The sequence below is a fragment of the Hemiscyllium ocellatum genome, chromosome 8 (assembly GCF_020745735.1).
Source record: "Hemiscyllium ocellatum isolate sHemOce1 chromosome 8, sHemOce1.pat.X.cur, whole genome shotgun sequence".
In the NCBI taxonomy this organism is placed as follows: domain Eukaryota; kingdom Metazoa; phylum Chordata; class Chondrichthyes; order Orectolobiformes; family Hemiscylliidae; genus Hemiscyllium; species Hemiscyllium ocellatum.
The window spans coordinates 28,151,150-28,168,673 of NC_083408.1; the positions used below are offsets into that span (position 1 = coordinate 28,151,150).

Below are 17,524 nucleotides of genomic sequence, written 5' to 3' on the forward strand. Positions count from 1 at the left end.
GGCCACAATATTTTAATGGAGAGAAATGACTTTAGTTTTACATTCAAACTAACTTGGACATGTAGGCAAAAGCAATGTCTCTCCTTTCAAGGATTTCCTCAAATATTGAGGCAAAGATGACTAAATTATTCAGATACATGGATAGGGATACAGGCAAGTGGGACTAGTTCAGTTTAGGAAACCTGGTTGGCATAGATAGGTTGAGCCAAAAGGCCTATTTCCATGCTGTATGATTCTGTATGAGAAATTAACATTGAGCCATGGAGGGGAGAGATGAGAATGTTTTCCAGATTGAGAATTTGGTAGAGGTTAGGCAAACCAAGGTTAAATGAGATTGCGTAGCTATAAAAGCCACGAACAATTACAGTTCCCCGTAGGAATCGTAAACAAAATAATTGTTGAATTAACTTCCAAATGAAGAAATAGCAACAAGATTCTTTTTAGTAGATTTTATATTTACACAAATTATAATCAATACAAATTGTGTGTAACATAATGAAAAAGTGATAGAGATTCACACATTGCAAAAAAGCTTTGGCCCATCAAGTCTGCACTGCCATAACTACCTTTAAAAGTGCATTAATCCCAATTTTCTGTGTTTGAACCCATATTTTTGAATGTAATGATATGTGAAATGCACATCCAAATATGTTTAAAAGTTGCAAGGTTTCTGGCCTCCACTACCTTCCCAGGAAGTGAATTCCAGAATCCCACCACCTGCTGAGTGGAAAAAGTGTTTTATTTCCCTAATACCTACTGAATATCCTGCCCCTTACCCTAAAACAATGCCCTCGTGATTGACCCCTTAACCAAATTACCCTGTTCCCTACCCCTCATTATCAAATATACCTCAATCATATTTCCACTCTATCTTATCTGCTATAAAGAAAACAATCCGAGCTTATCTAGTGTCTCCTTATAGCTCAATTTCTCCATCACAGGCAACATTTTGGTGAACCTCTTCTGTACCCCCTCTCGTGCTATCATATCCTTCCTGTAATGAAGTGACCAGAACTGTATACAGTATGCTAGCTGTGTCCTAACCAATAATCTGTATAACTCCAACATTACCTCCTTGCTCTTATACTCTATGCCACAACGGATGAAAACATGTTTCCCATGTGTCACCTTTACTATCCTATTCACATGCTCTTCCAACTCCAGGAATCTGTTGATAATTACCTCAAGGTCCCTCTTTTCCTCTGAGCTCTCCATTAAGTATAAACTCCCTCGTTGTTTCTTCCAAAGTGCATCAATTTGTACTTATCAGAGTTAAATACCATCTGAGCCAACCCATCTATATCTTCCTGTGACCTACAATCATCTTCACTATTAACCACTCTACCAATCTTGGTGTTGTCTACACATTTGCTTAACATTTCTCCCCACATTTTCTTCTATATCATTTATGTATATAATAAGGGTCCCAGTGCTGATCCTTGTGGTAGACTGCTTGACACTGGCCTCCAGCCACTTGAACAGCCTGCTACCACTACTCTTTGTGCCCTACTACTAACCCAATTTCAGATCCATCTTGCCAAATTTCCCTCAATTCCACGTGTTTTAATCTAAATCAGTCTCCTATATGGGGCCTTGTCAAAAGCTTTGCCGAAATCCATATAAACAACACCTGAACTTCCCTCATCCACACGCTTGATCACATTTCCAAAAACTTCCAACAAATGTTTTAGGCATGACCTCCCTCCAACAAACCCATATTGACTATCCCTAATAACGCATGCTTTTCCAAGTGGGTCTTAATTCGATCCTTCAATATTTTCTCCAATAGCTTTTCTACCACTGAAGTGAGACTCACCGGTCTGTAATTTGTTTATCTTTACCACTCTTCTTTAAAAATAGAACCACATTAGCTGTCCTCAGTCCTTTGGCACTTCCCCTGCCATGGCTAGAGAGTAATTAAAAATTTGTGTCAGAGCACCTACAATTTCCTGCCTATCTCCCACAGCAGCCTGGAATCCAATTCATCCAGGTCAGGGCATTTGTCCGATTTTAAGTCCCAATAGAATCTCCATTACCTCCCCATCTCCTATGTCAAACTGCAAGTTCCTTAGAGTCCCATTTCCTGAATTCCGTACTTACATTCTCCTTTTCCAGAGAGAAGATCCAAGAGAAGTATTCATTTAACACCCTTCCAATATCATAGAATCCCTAACATGGAAACAGGCCCTTCAACCCAACAGGTTTGCATACTTTGCCTGCAATGCTAGTAGATTTGTCAACTTTAAGTGCATTTAAGTCATCCTTGGACAAACATATGGACGTACATGGGTTAGGTGGGCTCCAGATTGATATCACTGGTCGGCGCAACATTGAGGGCCGAAGGGCCTGTACTGCACTGTAATGTTCTATGATCTAATAGAACTTAATGCGGAAAAGTGTGAGGTGATTCACTTTGGAAGGTGCAAAAGGAATAAAGAGCACTGGGCAAATGGTAAGATTCTTGATAGTGTGGATGAGGAGAGAGATCTTGGTGTCCATGTACATAGATCCCTGAAAGTTGCCACCCAAGTTGATAGGGTTGTTAAGAAAGCATACAGTGTGTCAGCTTTTATTGGTAAAAGGATTGAATTTTGGACCCATAAGGTCATGTTGCAGCTGTATCAAACTCTGATTCGGCCGCACTTGGAGTATTGCGTACAGTTCTGGTCACCTCATTACAGGAAGGATGTAGAAACTCAGGAAAGGGTTCAGACGAGATTTACTAGGATGTTGCCTGGTATGGAGGGAAGGTCTCATGAGGAAAGGCTAAGGGACTTGACACTGTTTTCATTAGAGAAAAGAAGGTTGAGAGGTGATTTAATTGAGACATTTAAGATAATCAGAGGGTTAGATCGGGTGGACAATGAGAACCTTTTTCCTCAGATGGTGATGGCTAGCACGAGAAGACATAGCTTTAAATTGAGTGGTGATAGATATAGAGCGCAATACAGGCCCTTCGGCCCTCGATGTTGCGCCGACCTGTCATACCAATCTGAAGCCCATCTAAACTACACTATTCCATGTACATCCATATGCTTGTCCAATGACGACTTAAATGTACTTAAAGTAGGTGAATCTACTACCGTTGCAGGCAAAGTATTCCATACCCTTACTACTCTCTGAGTAAAGAAACTACCTCTGACATCTATCCTATATCTATCATCCCTCAATTTAAAGCTATGTCCCCTCGTGCTCGCCATCACCATACTTGGAAAAAAAAAACCCCTGTCCACCCTATCTAACCCTCTGATTATCTTCTATGTCTCTATTAAGTCACCGCTCAACCTTCTCTCCAATGAAAACAGCCTCAAGTCCCTCAGCCTTTCCTCATAAGACCTTCCCTCCATACCAGGCAACATCCTAGTAAATCTCCTCTGCACCCTTTCCAAAGATTCCACATTCTTCTTATAATGCAGTGACCAGAACTGTACACAATACTCCAAGTGCGGCTGCACCAGAGGTTTGTACAGCTGTAACATAACCTCATGGTTTTGGAACTCGATCCCTCTATTAATAAAAGCTAAAACACTGTATGCCTTCTTAACAACCCTGTCAACCTGGGTGGCAACTTTCAAGGATCGCTCTACTCATCTACACTACCAAGAATTTTGGCCCAGTACTTTGCATTCCAGATACTCCGGTCAAAGTGAATCACCTCACATTTGTTCGCGTTAAACTCCATTTGCCACCTCTCAGCCCAGCTCTGCAGCTTATCTATAGGAAGGATGTCCGAGGTAGTTTTTTTACTCAGAGAGTAGTAGGGGCATGGAATGCACTGCTTGCAACAGTAGTAGACTCGCCAACTTTAAGGGCATTTAAATGGTCATTGGATAAACATATGGATGAAAATGGAATAGTGTAGAATTGACGGGCTTCAGAGTGGTTCCGTGGTCGGCGCAATACTAAGGGCCAAAGGGTCTATACTGTGCTGTAATGTTCTGTAAAATTCTAAGTTCAGTACTAAGAATGGCCATTATAGGTGATTGGTTTCACATGTTGAGCAAATAGAGACTGGGTGGAGCACTCCAAAATGAGGTTTTCAATCCTCCCAGAACTGCAGTAAATCATACCTCATTGAAGATTTGATGAGCAATTTGGGAGTAGGGAGGTAGTAATTATGATGTATATAAAAAACACTGTAAATCAAAATCACTACTGGCGTCAAGACTGTGGTTAATAAGTTTTAGGTCACTGTCTTTAAAATATGCTGACTATTGCTGACTTAAAGTTCCATCGTCCCTTGACACCTTTTATATTTAACTGGCTGCTTTTCATGTGATTATAGGTAATGGATGTTACCTGGCCACTGAACCATAAAATACATGGAACAGGGAATTGGGAGGTCAAGGTTTTCATATCTTCCAGAAATAAAATTGCGCTTTTGTTATACAGTTGAAATTGTATACTCCCAGCAAAGAGAAATGCATAAGGTGGCACAAGTTTGCATTAAATAATGTGTGGCAGCACATGCCACTGAAGTTAGATAGGGCTGATGCCCTCTCACAAATCTGTCCAACAGCAGCAGCAGCTTCTTTAATGGGAAGGGCTTCACAGCTTGCATTTGCCTGCCTTTTCCTATGACTTTCAGTTCCCTTACTGATTAAAAACTTCGTTTAACTCAGTCTTGAATATACTGGGAGTTGCTGGTGTTGGACTGGGGTGTACAAAGTTAAAAATCGCACAAGATGTTATAGTCCAACAGAATTATTTGGAAGCACTGGCTTTCAGAGCACCATGATGTGGTTGTGGAGGTTAAGATCATGCTCACAGAATTTGTCATGGAAACGTGATACAGTAAACAATCTTAGATTAAACCATTAATCTTTTATAATGGGTTATGCTGGTTTCTGTTCTTTGATGGTAATCCCAGAACTTCTTTTAAATTACATTCTCAAGTACTCTATAACTACCTGATGAAGGAGCAGCGCTCCAAAAGCGACCGCTTCCAAATAAATCTGTTGGACTATAACCTGTGTTCTGTGATTTTTAATTTTGTATACCCCAATCCAACATTGTCACCTCCAAATCATTCTCAAGAATTTTAACCAACGGGGGTGAAATCTGTCTGTCACAACGCTATGTCAGACTGACAAACCCTCTGTATAGTTTTGCAGAGTTTAACATGGATTCATGCAGTTTTTGAGCAAAATAAAATGTAATTCTGCAAAAATAAATTCACCCCATAAATTTATATGTAGCATTAGGACACAGACAGACTTCACACTATTGTTTAAAAAGCTGAGCTATCTTGAGAATGTAATTTAAAAGAAGTTCTGGGATTTACGTATCAAAGAACAGAAACCAGCATATCACATTTTAAAAGATGAAAGTTTTAACCTAAGATTGTTTACTGTATCACATCTCCATGACACTGGACTACTTTGGCTATAAATTCTGTGAGCATGATCTTAACCTCCACAACCACATCATGAAGGAGTGGCATTCCGAAAAGTAGTATTTCCAAATAAACCTGTTGGATTATAACCTGACGTTGTGTAATTTTTAACTTTGAATATACTGAGCCACCCAGCCTCTGCAGTCCACTGTGGTAAAGAATTCCGCAGATTCACTACCCTCTGAGACAATAAGTTCTTCCTTAAAGTCTTAAAGGATGACTCCTTATTCTGACATTGTGCTCTCTGGTCCTAGACACTCCCACAAGGGAGACCACAACCTCTCTACATCTACTCTGTCAAGTCATAGAGATGAGATGTACAGCATGGAAACAGACCCTTTGGTCCAACCTGTCCATGCCGACCAGATATCCCAACCCAATCTCGTCCCACCTGCCAGCACCCAGCCCATGTCCCTCCAAACCCTTCCTATTCATAGAACATAGAAAAATACAGCGTAGTACAGGCCCTTCGGCCCTCGATGTTGCGCCGATCCAAGCCCACCTAACCTACACTAGCCCACTTTCATCCAGATGCCTATCCAATGCCCGTTTAAATGCCCATAAAGAGGAGAGTCCACCACTGTTACTGGCAGGGCATTCCATGAACTCATGACTCGCTGAGTAAAGAATCTACCCCTAACATCAGTCCTATACCTACCACCCCTTAATTTAAAGCTGTGCCCCCTCGTAATAGCTGACTCCATACGCGGAAAAAGGTTCTCATGGTCAACCCTATCTAAACCCCTAATCATCTTGTACACCTCTATCAAGTCACCCCTAAACCTTCTTTTCTCCAATGAGAACAGCCCCAAGTGCCTCAGCCTTTCCTCATATGATCTTCCTACCATACCAGGTAACATCCTGGTAAACTTCCTCTGCACCCGTTCCAGTGCCTCCACATCCTTCCTATAGGATGGCGACCAAAACTGCACACAATACTCCAGATGCGGCCGCACCAGAGTCTTATACAACTGCAACATTACCTCAGGACTCCGGAACTCAATTCCTCTACTAATAAAAGCCAGTACGTCATATGCCTTCTTCACAGCACTATTTACCTGGGTGGCAACTTTCAGAGATCTGTGTACATGGACACCAAGATCCCTCTGCTCATCCACACTACCAAGTATCCAACACTAGCCCAGTACTCCATCTTCTTGGGTGGGGTTCATATACCCACCCAAATGCCTCTTAAATGTTGCAATTGTACCAGACTCCACGACATCCTCTGGCAGCTCATTCCATACACGTACCACCCTCTGCATGAAAAAGTTGCCCCTTAGGTCTCTTTTATATCTTGCCCCTCTCACCTTAAACCTATGCCCTCTAGTTCTGGGCTCCCCCACCCCAGGGATAAGACTTTGTCGATTTACCCTATCCATGCCCCTCATAATTTTGTAAACCTCTATAAGGTCACCCCTCAGCCTCCGACACTCCAGAGAAAACAGCCCCAGCCTGTTTAGCCTCTCTCTGTAGCTCAGATTCTCCAACCCTGGCAACATCCTTGTAAATCTTGTCTGAACCCTTTCAAGTTTCACAAAATCTTTCCGATAGGAATGAGACCAGAATTGCACACAATATTCCAACAGTGGCCTAACCAATGTCCTATACAGCCGCAACATGACCTCCCAACCCCTGTACTCAATACTCTGACCAATAAAGGAAACTTATACCATTAAGTGTATAAGTCCTACTAAGATTTGCTTTCCCAAAATGCAGCACCTCTCATTTATCTGAATTAAACTCCATCTGCCAGTTCTCAGCCCATGGACCCATCTGGTCCAGATCCTGTTGTAATCAGAGGTAATCCTCTTCACTGTCCACTACACCTCCAATTGTGGTGTCATCTGCAAACTTACTAACTGTACCTCTTATGCTCACATCCAAATAATTTATGTAAATGACAAAGAGTAGAGGGTCCAGCACCAATCCTTGTGGCACTCCACTGGTCACAGGCCTCCAGTCTGAAAAACAACCCACCACCAACACCCTCTGTCTTCTACCTTTAAGCTAGTTCTGTATCCAAGTGGTATTCTCCTTGTATTCCATGAGACCTAACCTTGCTAATCAGTCTTCCATGGGGAACCTTGTCGAACGCCTTACTGAAGTCCATATAGATCACATCTACTATTCTGCCCTCATCAATCTTCTTTGTTACTTCTTCAAAAAACTCAATCAAGTTTGTGAGACATGATTTCCCACACACAAAGCCATGTTGACTCTCCCGAATCAGTCCTTGCCTTTCCAAATACATGTACATCCTATCCCTCAGGATTCCCTCCAACAACTTGCCCACCACTGAGGTCAGGCTCATTGGTCTTTAGTTCCCTGGCTTGTCTTTACCGCCTTCCTTAAACAGTGGCACCACGTTAGCCAACCTCCAATCTTCTGGCACCTCACCTGTGACTATCGATGATATAAATATCTCAGCAAGAGGCCCAGCAATCACTTCTCTAGCTTCCCACAGAGTTCTTGGGTACACCTGATCAGGTCCGGGGATTTATCCACCTTTAACCGTTTCAAGGCATCCAGCACTTCCTCCTCTGTAATCTGGACATTTTGCAAGATGTCACCATCTATTTCCCTACAGTCTATATCTTCCCTATCCTTTTCCACAGTAAGTACTGATGCAAAATATTCATATAATATCTCCCCCATTTTCTGTGGCTCCACACAAAGGCTGCCTTGCTGACCTTTGAGGGGCCCTTTCTCTCCCTAGTTACCCTTTTGTCCTTAATATATTTGGAAAAACCTTTTGGATTCTCCTTAATTCTATTTGCCAATGCTATCTCATGTCCCTGTTTTGCCCTCCTGATTTCCCTCTTAAGTATACTCCTACTTTCTTTATACTCTTCTAAGGATTCACTCGATCTATCCTGATAAATACCTAACATATGCTTCCTTCTTTCTCTTAACCAAACCCTCAATTTCTTTCGTCATCCAGCATTCCCTATACCTACCAGTCTTCCCTTTCACCCTGACAGGAATATACTTTCTCTGGATTCTTGTTATCTCATTTCTGAAGGCTTCCCATTTTCCAGCCGTCCCTTTACCTGCGAACATCCGCCTCTAATCAGCTTTCGAAAGTTCTTGCCTAATACCGTCAAAATTGGCCTTTCTCCAATTTAGAACTTCAACTTTTAGATCTGGTCTATCCTTTTCCATCACTATTTTAAAACGAATACAATTATGGTCACTGGCCCCAAAGTGCTCCCCCACTGACACCTCAGTCACATGCCCTTTCTTACTTCCCAAGGGTAGGTCAAGGTTTGCACCTTCTCTAGTAGGTACATCCACATACTGAATCAGAAAATTGTCTTGTACACACTTAAGAAATTCCTCTCCATCTAAACCTTTAACACTATGGCAGTCCCAGTCGATGTTTGGAAAGTTAAAATCCCCTATCATAACTAACCTATTATTCTTATAGGTGGCTGAGATCTCCTTACAAGCTTGTTTCTCAATTTCCCTCTGACTATTGGGGGGTCTATAATACAATCCTTTCTTATTTCTCAGTTCCACCCAAATAACTTCCCTGGATGTATTTCCAGGAATATCCTCCCTCAGCACAGCTGTAATGCTATCCCTTATCAAAAATGCCATTCCCCCTCCTCTCTTGCCTCCCTTTCTATCCTTCCTGTAGCATTTGTATCCTGGAACATTAAGCTGCCAGTCCTGCCCATCCCTGAGCCATGTTTCCATAATTGCTATGATATCCCAGTCCCATGTTCCTAACCATGCCCTGAGTTCATCTGCTTTCCCTGTTAGGCCCCTTGCATTGAAATAAATGCAGTTCAATTCATTAGTCCTACCTTGTCCCTGTCTGCCTTGACTGTTTGACTCAATTCTGTTCTCAGCCGTACCCGTCTCAAATCGATCTCTTTCCTCATTATCTCCCTGGGTCCCTCCCCCCCACCTTACTACTTTAAATCCTCCCAAGCAGTTCTAGCAAATTTCCCTGCCAGTATATTAGTCCCCTTCCAATTTAGGTGCAATCCGTCCTTCTTGTACTGGTCACTTCTACCCCAAAAGAGATTCCAATGATCCAAAAATGTGAATCCTTCTCCCATACACCAGCTCCACAGCCATGCATTCATCTGCTCTATCCTCCTATTCCTGCCCTCACTAGCTCACAGCACTGGGAGTAATCCAGATATTACTACCTTGAGGACCTCCTTTTTAAATTTCTACCTAACTCTCTGTAATCTCCCTTCAGAGTGTCAACTTTTTCCATTCCAATATCATTGGTTCCAAAGTGGACAATGACCTCCCGCTGGCCCCTCTCCCCTATGAGAACATTCTGCACCCTCTCTGAGACATCCTTGATCCTGGCACCAGGGAAACAACACCCCATTCTGCTTTTTCTTTGCTGGTTACAGAAATTTCTGTCTGTACCTCTGACTACAGAATCCCCTAACACAATTGATTTCTTGGAAGCCAATGTATCCCTCGTTGCATTAGAGCCAGTCTCAACACCAGAAAGTGCTACATTCCCCTGAGAATCCATCACCCCTACATTTTCCAAAACAGCGTACCTGTTTGAAATGGGTATATCCACAAAAGACTCCTGCACTAGCTGCCTACCTCTCTTACCCTTCCTGGAGTTAACCCATCTCCAAAGACTCTTGTGTGCTTCAATAAGGTCTCTTAACTCTTGTTGTGTTTACATCAGGTAGGCAAAGCAACAGTTTGATGGGTGTTTGAATATCTTTTGTGGAGTCACGGATTTAGAATTAACCAGAGTGTTGGCAAATGTTCAGTTGACTTCACTTTTTGTCCTTTATGCTGCTTGTCTATGGTGGCTATTTAGAGACAGCCAAGCGCAGGGCAATCTGCTAATCAAACTGACTGTTGCTGCTACCACCACCACAATGGCCCTGGGTACAAATCTGGAGTATCATTCGGAGAAGGCCCAGATTGTCATGAATGTCAACCTTCTCTTTAATTTAGAAGATTAAAGGATTCAACATTAGACAGTAAGCCTGGTATATAGGTGTATATCAATATTCATGCACTTGAAATTGCTACAGGCTTTTACCAGTTGTTAGAATTGCTGAGCGCAATCAATAAATTTCACATTGAAATAAAACATTTTAAAATGCTCTGACTTTAAGGAGTTTTTAATGCTGAAATAATGCAATGTGCTCTAAGAATGTTTTTACAACATGGAAAGGAAGGAGTATGTTGGAAGCAAATTTTGAGAACCTATGTTCAAGTTGATACTGTATTAATTTGTTTCAGCAGGGGGACACTATACTATGATCAAGAATTGCATTTTATTTCCTCTTGGAATTTCTGGTCTTCTCTGACATCAATGACCCAGTGCAGACTCAAATGTACGGTGTGAGAACTTTAATTACCTAATGGACAGTCATGCTTGTTTGAAACTTCATAAACAGCCCTCAGCTAAATTTTATTTTAGATGATTAGAATACGTACAGTGCCCAACAAGTCCACACCAACTCTCCGAAGAGCAACCCACCCAGACCCATTCCCCTACATTTACCCCTTCACCTAACACTACGGACAATTTAGTATGGCCAATTCACTTAACCTGCACACCTTTGGACTGGAGGAAACCCACGCTGACATGGGGCAAATGTACAAACTCCACACTGACAGTTGCCCGAGGCGGGAATTGAACCCGGGCCTCTAGCGCTGTGAGGCAGCAGTGCTTGCCACCGTGCCGCCCATTTATTTTTCATCTTAAAATTATCTTCAAACATGAGGCATCCTTCGAATAACTACCAGGAAAAAAAGGAACAGACATTTTCAGAACTGTTCACCAGTGCATTGGCTTTACCAAACTTGCAATATTACACAGTCAATAGAGTGCCAACTGAGTCCTATAGTGGAATCCTGTTATGTCACCTAGAATCTATTTTTATAAGCAAGCTGTGTCCAGCTCTGTTACCAGATCAAGCTGTAAAGTGCTTTTCTCCAGTGACATTTATGGATGTGAACATGAGATCAATGATTATTCTCCTATTGAACATATCCTGAGAAAGTACATACAGTCAAGGAAGCATTGGGCTCAGTGGTTAGCACCAGGGTCTCAGGTTTGATTCCGGCCTGGGGTGACTGTCGGTGTGGAGTTTGCATATTCTCCCCGCGTCTGTGAGGATTTCCTCCGGGTGCTCTGGTTTCCTCCCACAGTTAAGATGTGCAAGGTCAGGTGAATTGGCCATGCTAAATTGCCCGTAGTGTTGGGTGCATTAGTTAGAGGGAAATGGGACTGGGTGGGTTACTCTTTGGAGGGTCAGTATGGAGTTGTTGGGCCGAATGGCCTGTTTCCACAGTGTAGGTAATCTAATCTGAGTAGATGTAGACCATTTGGCCTCTCAATCCTGCTCCGCCGTACAATAAAATCATGGCTGATCTGATCATTTTCAACCCCACCTTCCTGCCTTTTCCTGTAACCATTGACTGCCTACTGATTAAAAATCCGTCTCAGCCTTGAACATACTTAATGATACAGCCTCTGATATTGCGGTAAAGAATTGATTCACATCACTCTGATTCACATCACTCTGAGAGAATAAATTCCTCATAAGCTCTTCCTGAGTTCAGTCACCCCTTTTTTCTGAAATTGTGCCCCCCCCCGCACTAATCAACACTGAGGGGAAACAACCTCTCTGCATCTACATTGTCCAAATCCCCTAAGAATCTCTTACTCAATAATGTTGCCTCTTGTTCTTCTAAACTCCAATGAATAAAGGCAAGAAAATCCCTGTATACACCCAAGATCATTCACCTCGTGAGCTTTCACTGTACTGTCTTCAATGCTAGTACAGCAAACATTTTATTTAGGAGAATCAAATGGGAATCAGGGTTATACCAATTGATCAAATATTCTGGTTGGTCAAGAAGTCCACATAATCAATGTAAAACACACATAACAGAAATATAATGCAGGCAGTACACACATCTCTGTTAAATTTTACTTGCAGCATAAATCACTTAAGTAATAACACAACTTTGCCTTAGCTTACCAGCCGACAGCCTTCTCACAACCTCCACTGACTAACAGACATTGTGATGACACAGTAAACATCTGGGTATTTCAGGTATTAATTTTTCTTGGTTTATCGAGACTGTCAATAGATGCTCATTAAAGCAAAGTTTGCTGTATATCTTTCCTTACATGGGGGGGGGGAAGAATTATTCACAGTAATCTGACAGGTGTATTTTTTCATTTTAGCAAGATTTCGCTATTTTAAACTTCACATTCTTTGAAATAAAGGCCAACATTCTATTTGCCACCCCTCCTGGCTGCCAAACTTGGATGCTAGCTTTTGGACCCCCAATACTCCTTCAGCTTTCTTCAGTGATTCTCCATTTAAATAATATTCCACTCCTCTATTCTTGCCAAAGTGCATACATTCACACTTCCTGACATTATATTTTATCTGCCAGTCCACTCAATCTGTCTATATTTCTCTATGAATACTGTGTCAACCTCACCGCTTGCCTTCCCACCTATTTTTGTATTATCCTTGACAAATCTGGTGATAATATATTCACTTTTGACATCCAAGCCATTTGTGTATCGTAAATAATTTTACCCCCAGTACTGAGCCTTGTGGTACCCCAAGTTTCCATCCTGAAATTACCTGCCTTATCCCAACTCTGACTTCTCTCGGGAGTTAATCCTCCATGCTATTATATTATTTCCAAAATTATTATTAAGTAGCCTTATGTACAACACTTTACCTAATGCCTTTTGGAAATTCAAATATAATACATCTACTAATTCCCCAATATCTATCATGTTTACTACTTCCACAAAGACTCCTCATACATTTATCAGGTATGATTTTCCATTCATGAAGCCAGGCTTGTTCATATTATATATTTCTAAGTATTCTATTATTACATCCTTCCTAATAGACTAACCAGTCAACTAGCCAATTAACTGGGAGAAAGTGAGGACTGCAGATGCTGGAGATCAGAGCTGAAAATGTGTTGCTGGAAAAGTGCAGCAGGTCAGGCAACATCCAAGGAGCAGGAGAATCTTCAGGGCTCATGCCCAAAACATTGATTCTCCTGCTCCTTGGATGCTGCCTGACCTGCTGCACCTTTTCAGCAACACATTTTCAGTAGCCAATTAACTGGTTAGACTAACCAGTTAATGTTAGCTATCCAGTTTATAGTTATTGTTTTCTTCTCCCCTTTTAAATGAAAGTGTTACACTGACAATTTTTCATTCCTCTGTGAGTTTTCCAAAATCTAAGGATTCCAGGAAGATGAGTGTATCAACTATCTCTATAGCTACTTCTTTAATATTCTGGGATGCATTCCATCGAGTCCAGTGGACTTATCGGTCTTTAGCTTCAATAGTTTCCATCACTCTATTACTCTAGAGATATATGTTGTATTTACAGACATAGAAACATAGAGATGAATAGCATGGAAACAGACCCTTCAGTCCAACTCACCCATATTGACCAGATTATTTTACCTCCTTTTGCCCTTTGATTATTTAATAATTTTGGAATGCTCTTAGTGTCTTCTACTGTGGAGATTGGTGCGAGGTAATTATTCAACTCCTCTGCCATTTCTCAGTTCCTCATTATTTCCCTAGCCTCATTCTCTAAGAGGTCTATGTTCACTTTGGCTTTTCTCTTCCTTTTCGTACTTTTAAAGGAGCTCTTGCTGCCTATTTTAAGTATTTCTTACTTGTTACCCTTATTTATTTTCTCCCACTTTTGGGGTCATCTTTTGTTAGTTTTTATAATTTTCCAATCCTCTAGCTTACTACTAATGTTTGCTACATTGTTTCTTTTTCTTCAATTTGATGCGATCCTTAACTTCACTGCCTTATCCCCCCACCACCCCACTTCCTAGAATCCTCCTTCCTCACTGGGACATATCTTTGCCTTGAGCCATGAGCAACCTTCTGAAATGGCTGCCATTGTTCTTCAACAGTCTTTGCTGCAGTCCATTCCAACCAGTTCTGCCCCCAAACCTTTGTAACTAACCTTAGTTAAGCTTAGCACAGTTGTTTCCTACCCAGTTTTCTCCCTCTCAAACTGAATGATAAATTCTATCCTATCATGATCCTATCATTTCACAAATCTTTAACTCTGAGATCACTTTTTAAACCTGCCTTGTTACACATTACCAGATCATAAATAACTTGATTCCTTAGTTGATCCACAACATATTGTTGAAAAATATATCAAGCACACTCTTTGAATTCTTCCTCATGGGTACCTCTGCCAATTTGATTAACGCAATCTAAATTAAGATTAAAGTGACTCATGGTTAGTATACCAACTGATTGCTGATCTGAGCAATCCTAAATCTGTATTTTGGACCACCTTTCTTAACAAGAATCTATCTGCTTTAAAAATATTCTGGAACTCTGCTTCCATCACCTTTCCAGGAAGAGAGTTTTAAAGAATCTTATCCCTCTTCGAGATACAGTATTGTCTCAGTCGCTCCTAATTCTTCGAAACAGATACAAAATCTGCCCAATCTTGTATTAGTCCAGTAAATCTGAACTGCTCTATCTCTGAACTGCTTAAAACCCATTTACATCTTTAAAAAGGGAGACCAATGCTATACACAGTACTCCAGATGTACTCCTGTGGTACTCCACAGTACCTCACCAGTGCCCTGTAACTGAAGTATAACCTCCTTGCTTTTATACTCAATTCCCCTTTCACTAAATGATAACATTCTATTAGTTTTCTTCATTATTTGCTGTACCTGCATACTAATTGTTTGTGATTTTTGTAGAGCACCTAGATCCCGCTACATTTCAGAATCCTGAAATCTCTCATGAGATGCTTTCTTCTTTCTGTTAAAAGGTAATTTCTCATGTTCCCACATCATATCCTATTTGCCAAATCTTTCACTCAACCTCTTGGGGTCCTTATGTCCTTTTCATAATTTACTTTCCTACCTATTCTTGAGTTATCAGCATATTTAGCAAACGTTTGGTCCCTTCATTTAAGTCATTCAGAGAAGCAGTAAGAAGTTAATGTTCTACCAACAAATCCTGTGGCACAGCACTTATTACATCTTGCCAACCTGAAAATGTCTCATTTATGCCAACTCTGCTTCCTGTTAAGCAGCCAACATAATATGCCCATATCATGAGCCTTTATTTTTCACAATAACTTTTGTTGAGGTATTTTCATCAAACGCCTTGTGAAAATCAGTGTACAATAAATCCACTGGTTGCCTTTTATTCAGTATGTGTTATTTCTTCAAGGAACCCCAATAAATTGGCTAATGAATTCCCCTTCACAAAACCATGTTGATTCCACCTGATTACCTGAACTTACTGTAGTGCCTCACTTTAAATTTAACTATAGTTTCTAACATTTTCCCTATGACAGATACTAAGCAAAGTGCCATTCTCTGCCTCCTTTAATAAAATAATAACTTTCACTGTTTTCCAATTTCCAAATACCTTCCTCAAATCAAGAGTTTTGGAAAATTAAAATCAATTCATCAATGACCTCACGAGCCACTTCTTTTAAAACCCAGAACAAACTTCATCTAGACTTGAAGACTTGTGACCCTGCAGCCCCAGCAATTCCAACTCTCTAGTGATTGTGATTTTCCCAAGCTCCTCCCTGCCTTTAATTTCCTGACTTGTCACTGTTTCGGGATTATTACTTTTTCTCTCTCTGGTAAACACTGATGCAAAATATCTGTTCACTTCCTCTGATGTCTGTTTCTTACATTATTAATTCTCTTCATCTGACAAAGGAACAGTGCTCTAAAAGTTTGTGATTTCAAATAAACATGCTGGACTTTAACCTGGTGTTGTCTGACTTCTGACTTGTTCACCAGAATACAACACTGGCACTTACTCATTATTCTTAATTCTCCACTCAGTTTCTATATGCAACAAAGGCAGGTATATTGTGTTAGGCCACAGATCAGCCATGACCACAATGAATGGCAGAACAGGCTTTAGAGACTATTCTTGTTCCTATTGGGGACCAATGCTCATTTTGCTGACACTGATTCTCAAAATATCTGTAGAAACTATCATGTTTTTATATTTCTAGTTGGTTTGCTCTTGTACTCATTTCTGTCTTTTTTTTATCACATTTGTACTTCTTTTTCACGTTCTGTCCAAATTCAGACCTGTCACGTCTTTGCAGAATTATACTTTTTTCTTTAAATTGGGCTGTTTAATCCTCTGTTACCCACGGGTAGCAAATCCATGATTTGTATTTATTCACATTTTTTGGAACATATTCTGCAATATCCCCATTAATGTTGGCCACAACATCTCCAGATATTTTTTAGTCAACCTGTTCAGGCCTGTTCTAAGGGGGTGGGGCTTAAATGTAAGCCTTGCAGCACACTCTTGACACAATCACTGCATCAAATATTGACCTATTCTGCAAACTAATTTATCAATCCAACTCTGCTCTCATGTTCTTCTACACTACCCCTTCACCTTATCAATGTTAAACGTGCAGAGTTACAAAGAAAGGTCCGGAAATAATATCTGCCAAACAGCTCTGCAGAATACCAATACAAACTCAGCCAGCAGAACGGCTTCCTCCTATACTGCCCCCTCTGGTAGGGAGGCCTCCTCCCCAATGAGGGGCGACCCTGATGATAGACAACTGGGTTCTCCGATCACGGCACACCATTGTCCCGACTATTGACCAATGACAAGGAAGATAAAGAACGGGCAGGCGGTGAGCAACCAGTACGCTCATTGAGGCTGGGCAATAATCGCTCTGTATGATGACCAATCAGAGCCGGGGGTCGCGGCTACCCCGCCCGTCGGTGGTTGCGTAAGCCGGAAATCATGATTGTGATGGGCAGAGCGGCGGGCCAATGGGAGGGAGAGGTTTGTGAGCGCGCTGTCCCGCGGGGGGCGCGCCCCCCGCTTGGGGCGGGCGGGTTGAGCAGAGGTGAAGATGGCGTTTGGGCGCCGGAAAGGATTAACGGAGGAGATCGGTGGTGAAGGCAATGACAAATCGGAGCTTCGGCAGTGAGTAGATGACGGGAGAACAGCCGGCCCTGGAAATGACGGCGGGAAGGAGGATTAACGGCGCCCGGTGAGCAGCCGCGAGAAGTTTGGCGCCGTGTTGCATTATGGGAATTTGGAAGTCTTCCGCAAAAGAGAGCCCCTTCCCCCCCATCCCC

The 17,524-nt window shown here is 41.6% G+C and overlaps 1 long non-coding RNA gene across 1 annotated transcript in view; it reads left to right on the plus strand.

Annotated features, from left to right (window-relative positions):
* The first annotated feature begins 17,220 nt into the window (after window positions 1–17,220).
* Window positions 17,221–17,524, plus strand: part of LOC132818082 (uncharacterized) — a 5,527-nt gene continuing 5,223 nt past the window's right edge. Inside the window, exon 1 of the long non-coding RNA XR_009644953.1 lies at window positions 17,221–17,436. This is a non-coding gene — a long non-coding RNA (uncharacterized LOC132818082). The remainder of the gene's footprint in view (window positions 17,437–17,524) is intronic.